The sequence below is a fragment of the Odontomachus brunneus genome, unplaced genomic scaffold (genome assembly GCF_010583005.1).
Source record: "Odontomachus brunneus isolate Ranch 3 - 2012 unplaced genomic scaffold, Obru_v1 Obru_scaffold_290, whole genome shotgun sequence".
In the NCBI taxonomy this organism is placed as follows: domain Eukaryota; kingdom Metazoa; phylum Arthropoda; class Insecta; order Hymenoptera; family Formicidae; genus Odontomachus; species Odontomachus brunneus.
The window spans coordinates 77,578-87,545 of record NW_022639740.1 but is presented as its reverse complement, the minus strand read 5'-3'; positions in this window follow the sequence as shown (position 1 = coordinate 87,545).

Genomic DNA, 9,968 nt, shown 5'->3' with positions numbered 1-9,968 from the left:
TAAAAAATGGGGGTATCCATTTAAAAACATCATTGTGACCTTGACCTGATCTTTATGACGCAACTCAAGGTCAAACTGCTAATATCATAAAATAGATCTTTTTAAACCCTACAACTTTTGTATTTAACATTTTTTTATACAACGCTTTGTTTTCGAGATATTCAGGTGTTCCGGTATATAATATTCACCCTGTATACTTGTCTATAGGAGAACGAGAGGCTAGCGTCGAGTGTCCGTCATATAACGGAGGGACTCCGCGACCGAAACTCTTAAAATTATAAACGACAATCGCGATATTTTCTAGCGAGATAAGCTGCTGAAAACGCTCGATCTCCGGGATGCCGCATCCTTCCTTGGGTAAAACTATATACCGGCGTTTCTCGTTAGTTCTTCCGCCAAACGTCTCTGCAACGCGGAATATGGGTGCCTTATGTTTTCCCATTTTCTATGAAGCTCGCCCGTGCGTACTGCCGCGTTCGCAATAAACACGAGCCACGACAAGGGAGCGCGGGAGACACATATTATCCCGATTATTTATATTTAAGATCGAGTGTTTTACCACTTCTTCGCGCGTTAATTTATTCGATTTTCCTCCTCGGCCCGAAGGCATTCCGACGTTGTACACAGTTATTAAAAAGCGTTCCGCGATATCGTGACCCCCGGCGCTCTGCGCTACCGAGCTTACGAGGCCCCAGATATCCTCGTGAGTCAAGTCTCGCACCGGGCGAAACGACAAGCCGGCCGGCCCGCGTGTTAAAACGTCGAGGCGAAAGACAGCTCCACGTAATCGTTCGCGTTAGCGGAATTAACAGCGTAAGAATAGATTTCGCGGAACGCGTTTTCTAAATGTTTACCAATGTCGGTGCCTTCGACGGGCGGGAGAATCTTTATACTAGCCTCTCGTCCTAATATATGGAAATTTCTAAACCGCCGCGCGTTTTCCTCTCGTATTTCAATATAATTAAACTTAACATTACCGCGCTCCTGAGGAACTTCTTCTTCCTCCTCCATAGGCTCCTCTCTCGCCGGTTCCATTTCGGAGGAGGAGAGAACGCGTCCGCGTGTGCCTCCTTGTTGTTCTGTAAAAGAATAATGCAAATTAATTAGAAACGCGAGCTCTGTAAAAAATATTTAATATTTTAAGCCATCTTATAACTTACGTCCGAATTTACTCTTCCGGCGTTAAATTGAAATACGATAATTCCTGACTGGAACTCCATACGGGGGAATTGGGAAAAATTCGTAATTCCGGGGGGATTTCCGCGTTACCCTCCCACAATATTCTTTCCCATTCCGCTTCTCTTTCTTCCTCGAGAATATATGGTATACGATCTTCCCCTTTATTGGAATGGAGGCTAACCGGCGAGTAACTCGGTTTTAATTTCATTTACAATCAGTTTTGATTAAATTCGAAGGTAAACTAAACGTAAATAAACATCTAGAGAATTCCGCGTGGGTTTGCGCGCAAAAGTTCTCACCTGCTAATGCTAAAGAAAGCGGCTCTCGATAGCGGCGAATGTTTTCTCCACTGCCCCCGGCATTGTCGTCGTCGTCGCGTTCCTCTCCCACATTACTCTCCTCGACGCCGTCTTCGTCGACATTGACGTCATTGCCGACGACGACGACGTTGCCATCATCGCCGTCGTCATCATCCTCGTCGTCGTCGTCGTCGTCGCTGTTGGATCTATCTCCACCGTCTCCGGCGACGCTATCGCCGTCGTCGGTGTCGTCGTCGGTGTCGTCGTCGTTGTCGTCGGTGTCGTCGTCGTCGACATCCTCCTCGTCGCCGTCACCGTCGTCGCAGTCGGCGTCGTCCGCACCGGTAGCGGCGGCGCCTAGCGTTTCGCTAGCGCCGGCATCATTTTCGATGTTTTCTGAAAATAAAATTATACTTATATCGCATGAATCGATTTTAACATGGCAACTTTTGTTATTTTATAAATATTTATACCGTCTTACCTATGGGTTCAGCAGCGACGACGACGGGCTCGTTCACAAGCGTTTCCACGCTGCAAATGCTATCGGAATCCCATAAGTCGGCTTCTCATGACTGAACATTATTACGACCTAAAAATTATTTTGGTGTTAAATAATTTACCCGATAAACTGCCTTAAATCCTTTCTCCTCTGATTTGTACTTACGCGAAGTCGCCTGACTCGGGTAAGCTGGTTCCTCCGCGAGGCGTTTACGACCCCGTGGAAGAAGCTCAAGCGCCTCCTCGCCACTGCTACCGACGGCTACGAGACTCGCTCTTATAAAACGATAAAAACAATAATTATTCTAAAAATTCGCGTAAATTACTTAGTTTTAGTTTTCGTTATAAAATTGTTATGTTTTAACTTACCCGTTGTAGGATATCGCGTCGGCGATAATACCCCACACGTCCTCGACGTTCTCTTCAAAATCCCGTCGAAATATTAGAATTTCACGGATTATTTCCGCTAATTTTGGATCACCCCGAAATTTTTCACACTTACACAAAAGCGCTAGCAGCGTACTGCTACAAGCGCATGCAAAAGAATAAAATATGTTATAATTTCCCGCGTCATCGCCGGAAATACGCGTAAAATATCGAACGCTATCGATACTCGCGGCGTTTGAAGCCGTAACAATGAACTCGCGCACTAACGTACCCACTCGCGACGTTGTATCGGGGTCTCACGGCAGAAAACTGACGGAAAATGCGAAACCGGAGTTTTCTCCTCGCATATATACCCTCAAAATCTTACTCCTCTCTCTCTCCTGGGACAAAACGCTTCTCCCAGGAAAGAAGGATTTTTTAAATTATTAGGGTTTATCGTCGAAAAACACACTCGGTAAATATTGAGGTAAATAGTAAGACCTGACGGATTAAGCGTTTTCAAAGTTGTTTTTTCTACCGGATGTGTGAGAATGCGCGATCATTCGCCGACAAAAGAATGATTCGGGTATATAACGGTGCGCTTCCTCTAGGAAAATCATTCTTTTTGTTAAAAAGGGAATTCCGATCGTATCTTTGGCGGCAATCCTCGCGCTGACTCAGAAGACGCCGGCTGAAATACCGCTGACTATTTTTTCGCTTGTGCCGGCTATTACAATAGCCTGCTAATTCGCGGCATATGTCAAATACGCCTGTTTATATCTCGCACCTTTTTTATACGCGCCGGTTTATTAGAACGCGTGAATATTTGTTTTTTTTTGGCGCGTATCTTTCGCCTCAGGCGACACGAGCCCGGAGAGCTGCACGGTGTCTGCACGCGCACCTGCCAGATTCGCTTTTTTTTTTCAAACCGGAACCCGGAAAACATGACAAAACAATCAGCTACGTGCGAAAACCTGAGACAAAAATGCGAGCGCCTAAACATACAAAAAAAGGAGAGTTTAGAAGCGTTAGAATATTGCCGCCGGTTACCGCAACCGTTGCGTTTAAGACAAAAGAAAATGCGGTAAGATAAAAATAAGCCTGAGAAAAGCGACGTCGTGATGACTAACATTCAGAGGAGGCAGAATATCAGGTATAAAATATTATCGTTGTTCGACATAAACTTGTGCGCTTAAAACCCCCCTTGCATTCGCTCCCTACGTTAGAAAATTCCAGAAAAACATTCCCTAGAAAAGCGCGCCAGAGAAGCGTAACTGAAAAATGTTATTAAATGAACATTTTTGGTACGCGTATACTACCTCCCTCTATGCATTTTTCGCACTCTCGCGACCCTATAAAACCGCTCTTGATCGCTCGCGGGTTTCATACCGTCGGTAGTGCTCCGATAGTCACGTTTCGCTGTTACGAAAAGGTAGCGTTTGTTAAAATTATTCACGGGTTATTCGAGGAGCGAGTGTCTTGAGAAATATAATGGTCGCTAACAAGCAGAATATCGAGAAGGACGGACGTAATAACGCCCGCAGTGACATCACAAGCGGTCGAAAGAGTAACATGTTACTGTCTACAACATACACTTTAAACAATTCGGATACGAAGAGGGTGCAAGTGGGACTGCAAGCAAACGACGCAGGAGGGTATGAAGCGACGATAAAACTAATCGGAAATTCGACGGATTATATCTACCTCGAACTCGAAGCGTGGCAGAAGTTTCAAGAGGAATTTGACTTCGTGCATGCTTACTTGCGCGGAGTTGATAAAATTACGCCACAACCCTTCATCCTAAAGAACGCTAGTATTTATTTCACCACCACTTACGGTTCAAGAGCAATAATGGTAACGCGTAATCGTGAAGCGGGAGAAGAGAAAGCCACAACGGCAGATTCCGCGACAGCAACGGAGCCACAGAAGAAGAAACGCAAGACCTACTCGCCGTCGATAGCGATGCAGAAAATCACGTTCGAAGGCCTCCAAAGTATTGCGAGTTGCATCGACGCACGGCGAAAACAGTTATATTCGCTAACTAATCTCGTCAACAATTGCGTCGAATTTCTCATTGCGGAAATCGAACTACGTTTACCCAACCGCTATTTAGATGAGGACATGGTGAAAAACACGCTCTGGAATAATCTCGGAGGTCGAGAAAAATGTCCAGCGGCAGTTACTGAACTTTGATTTTCTGGACATGTACTTTAACATTCTTTTCCTGGAGCTAACTTCGTTTCATCTCCATGAAATTGTACGAAGAATAATAAAAAATCAAGCGATGCAACTTGCGTCAAATTCATAATATTGTGAACCCTCATATGTAATTATAAATAAATAGCAGATTTTATCCTGTAACATGTTTATTTCTTTTCTTTTCCTCAAAAGCGACTCCTTCTTTTATCCATACCTATATTCTTCGATAAACTCCAGAAATTTCCACGATACTGACGCACGCGTGGATAATACTCTTCCTCCCCTCCCCCTACGACTCAACGTAAGAATCAAAGGAGCCGAGAGCAAACACAGCATACCCATAGCTGTCCAGACCTGCTCCCGCCTTTCTCTCTCTCGCTCTTCGAACTTTCACGAAACATCTTTTCGTCATAATTTTCCGGTAATGTCTCCCCACCCCTCAACTCTTCTCGACGTAAGCGTCGATGCAGGGAGCCCTGCGGAAAAGAATCTATCCCCGCGAATAACCGTAGCTGACCACTAGACGAACCAATAGATCTTCCTTACTCCTCACGCCGAGACATATGACGACTACCCTCTCCCACTAGCTCCCCACCTTCGCCTAACGTTCAGTAAGGCCCTTTTCGCCTAAATTTTCCAGGTCATACCTAGCATTCACATATTCTCGACGTAGGCGACGAGGCGGGGGAGACCCTCAGGTTAAAACCAATCCCCGTGAATATCCATAGCTGGCCAGTAAACGAACCAATAACATAAATTTCCTTCACCCTTATACGTCAGCAACCGACGACTACCCCCTAACCCTAGCTCCTCCATCGTCGCCTACTCCTTCTCGACTCACTCATCAGTCGAGACTCGGAACTTCCAGACAACGCTCATGCCGCAAGAGACGAAGTCGTAAGAAACGATGCAATAAAAAGAAATAAAATAATATACATAAAAATCATCCTGAATAATCCCACCCGATTTATAGTGAGGGCGAAACATCGGCCGCCCCCACTTCCAATATTAATAATTTTTATTCCACATTTTATCCCACTCCGCCATACCTGCAAAATTCCCCCACCATTCCATTTTGGGACTCTCCTCCACTCTCGTCTCACCCCAATCTAACCCCCTGGTCCCCCTTCCCCCACCCCTGACACACCGGCGCCAGCTTTTACCCCCACCACCGAAAAAATAGGCCACGCCCTGTCACACGGAAGCTGTACACATACTACTGTCGTTACAGGCGGTGGCTGCCTGTCGTCGTCGCCGCTACCCGTGACCTTTCCTCTTGGCGGCCGACACCCGACACGTCGTCGTCTGGAACAGTGTGTCTTGGAGTCACGGTCGAAGTCCGACGCGCTCTTCTTGAGTGCGAACGGCGGCCGAAACCCAGCATGTCGTCGTTTGCAACGGTATGTCTCGGAGTAACGGTCGAAGCCCGACGCGCTCTCCCTGAGTTCGAACGGCGGCCGAAACCCGGCACGTCGTTGTCTGGAACGGTGTGTTTCGAGAAGCTGAGTTCTCGGTGTTACGTTCCCGTGCTGGTCTCCTCGGAGACCGGCGGCGAACTCATGCTGAGGGCTCCGCGAGCCCCCCTTTTATCTAGGCGCTAGCGCAAATTTAACTGCAAGCGCCGGCCCGATACAGTGCCTACGCCGCGTAGCGGCGATCGGTGAGACTACCGGGCTCTTGACCGGTTAGTTATATAATGGGGTATAAGGTTGTGACGAACGTCAAAAGATCGCCACGAACAATATAAATAACAAATGGTTAAAAACCAAACATCCGTGAGGCAAAGCGCCGAACATCCGCGAAGTCAACAAATAGCTTCGCTGTTTCTAAAATTTGCGTATAAAAGCCGACGCGAAAACGATATCGAGAGAGATCCGCCGGAGAGCTCCTCCGAGACGCTTAACCGACCAGACCTCGCAGCAAACTTTTCGCCTCACCGCTTCCTAGACACTCCATCGACTGAGTTGGATACGCGACGTCGATACCCTCTACTTATACCGTTCCGTCGACCGAGGTGGATACGCGACGTCGATATCTACCTAGTCCCACTTATTTCCACCGCGTAAACACCGACTACGCGCCCGAGATCTCCAACGCATTGGAGGATTACGCGCTCTCGAGAACGCGTAATCAACGTATCATCGCGCTAACAAACCGCTTCGACATTGCATAACGCATCTCGCAAATACACAAGTCGCGAAACACACCGCGACAACAACCGTTCCTAAACCGGCTCGATTAAAAGCCGGTATCAACAGCAGTTTAAATCCCGCTGAATACACAAACTCACAACGCGGGCAATAAAGACCGCGAAACGACACCGACCGCGTCCCGCGAACCACGCGTGAGCCTAGACGCTCGCAGCTGTCATCGCGACGTAAACTAAGACTCACGACGTGAGCAAAAGCGCGACCACGCACCAACGGTTTCGTGCTACCTGTACATAATTGTAAATAGCGTTTACTTAAGAATATAATTTACATTTCTTGTTACCTATACCACTGCTTCAAATTTATTAAGCCTAAACCTTGGACCGCACCGGCTAAGATTATTCCGCATGTAACGCAGAAGCGTTACAAATTGGCGCCCGAACAGATAAAGAATAAAAAGAAAACAGAAAAAGAAAAAAGAAATGAAGCAGTGGATCTATGCACTAGCAAAAGATCAAATAATTCAAAAAATGGCAGAGCTAGGACTGTCCACAAAGGGCACCCTAGACGTCTTAAAAGGGAGATTAAGCAAATATGTAATCGATAATCCGCAATTATTCGCGAATAGATCAGAAGATGCAGGAACAAGTCGAGAAACAGAAATAATATACAGAAACGGCCCCACTACAATTGCAAAAACGATTAATCAAATACGCAAATGGGGATGTCAATTCGATGGGAAAGATCCGGTATCTTTTCTGGAACGAATTAAAGAATTACAGATTAGTTACGAAAATACAGACGAACAAGTGTTACAGTGCTTACCTGAACTATTACGCGGAAGTACCTTACATTGGTGCAGGAACAACAAAAAATTGTAAAAAGATTGGAGCGACTTTACAAACGCATTTTATGAACAATACTTCTCGTACAGACACAAGGCACAATTAAAAATAGAGGTACAGAGGCGGCTGCAGCAAGCGAACGAACCGTTCAGACAGTACGCCACAGAACTAGCAACACTTATGAGAAGAGCAGGAGGATTCTCGAGAAGAGATCAGATTGAGCAAACATACGAGAATATGTCGCCAGATTTAAAATTATATATCAGAAGAGAGAGCGTACACACATTAGAGAGTTAGGAGCGCAAGCGGCGGAAATAGAAGACATTGAGCAGCAAAGAAGGAACTTCCGTGCAAATACACGTCCAGTACCGCGAATCCCAGCAACGGCAGCAATATACAACGCCGCGGAGTGTTGCTGATGTTGCAAGCAAAGGAGATATACCAGAAGATTTTGTCGACAACTGTCGAAGAAGTTCTGCTCTCAATGCTGAAGAGATAGAGTCTTGACAGAAGACTGCCATCCACGTCCAGGAAACGCCACACGGACCGAGGAGCAATAAGGCGAACCTCGGTCCCAAAAACACCGCGAATAGTATACACACCGCGCCCGCATATAAGAATTAAAATATACAAGACACCGATTACCGCATTAATTGATTCCGGATCCAAAATCTTCTGTATAAACCAAAGAACCGCAAGGTTAACGGAGAAATGGCAACATCCGATACATAAAAGAAACAAGTCGATATGCTTGGCGAATGGAGCAAGCATAAAAGTTCAAGGGAAGGTAGATCTACCAGTGACCATAAACGACCAACAATATTGGCACACCTTCGACATCATACCGAATCTCGAAAGCCCGATGCTGATCGGAGTGGACTTGTGGGCAAAGCTGCGGATAACGTTACCGCCACAGGGATACAGCAGAGTCCAGAGAAGAACATGTATAATATCGGAAGGTATGCAACCGCGCACAGCCAAAGAAACTCAGAAATTAGAATGATTTCTGCAGAACGAATTCCAGAAATTCGAAGATATTCAGGGTACGACAAAAATACTACAGCACAAGATCCAGGTGAAACCAGAAAGAGAACCGATAAAACAGCGCTATAGACCAAGGAACCCAGCAATGCAGAGCATAATAGATAAAGAAGTGGGCGAAATGGAAAAAGCGGGAATAATTGAGGTATCATAGAGTCCATGGAGCTCGCCAATTGTGTTGGTGAAAAAGAAGAGCAGAAAGCACCGCTTTTGCATCGAGTTCTGAAAGGTCAACGAAGTAACCAAAACAGATGCCTATCCCTTATCGCAAATCACTGCAATGCTGAACAAACTGAGAGGAGCTACATACCTCACGACATTGGACCTAAAAAACGGTTATTGGCAAGTATCGCTTACGCCGGAAAGCCGCGCTGTTACCGCTTTCACAGTACCGGGTAGAGGATTAAAACAATTCAAGGTAATGCCTTTTGGATTACACTCCGCATCAGCAACGTTTCAACGACTATTAAACACGATTATAGGCCCGGAACTTGAAGAGGATGTGCAAGTATATCTAGATGATATTACTATCGCTACCAAAACATTCGAACAACACTTAACTTTACTAAAAGAAGTATTCAAACGATTACGGAAGGTAAATCTCCGACTGAACACAGAAAAATGTCATTTTTGTCAACCCAGTTTAAAATATTTAGGACACATAGTAGACAGACAGGGGATCAGGACAGATCCAGAAAAAACGAATGTAGTAGCAAAATGGCCAACACCGACAATCGTCCGCCACATACGCCAATTCTTGAGCATGGCGTCATGGTATCGACGTTTTATCGCAGCATTCTCAGAAATAGCACTACCGTTAACGAAATTGATAAAGTAGAAAGCGAAATGGAAATGGGAAGAAGAGGAAGAAAAAGCCTTCCAAACATTGAAAAGCACGTTAATCACCGCACCAGTTCTAGCGTGTCCAGACTTTAACCAGGAATTCACCCTGCAAACTGACGCAAGCACTCACGGACTAAGAGCCGTGCTTACGTAACTATTTAAGGAAAGCGAACGGGTTATAGCCTATGTAAGTCGGACATTGAATAACGCCGAGAAAAATTATAGTGCGACGGAACTAGAGTGCCTTGCAGTCATATGGGGAATCCGTAAGATGCGGTGTTATTTAGAAGAGTATAAATTTATAGTATTAGGACCTTAACTTAGTTTCCGCCCAAAAAATACTGAGAAAAAGCATTTATTGTAAAAAATTTATTTAAATTATTTCAATGAAAGTATTTTCCATCACTTTCTACAACTTTTTGCCATCTTTCTGGCAACTGGGCGATACCATCTCGATAAAACGATGTTTGTTTCGAAGCAATCCATTCGTCCACCCATTCTCGCACTTCTTCAACATTTCGGAAGCGTGTACCACTCAAGCCGTGCTG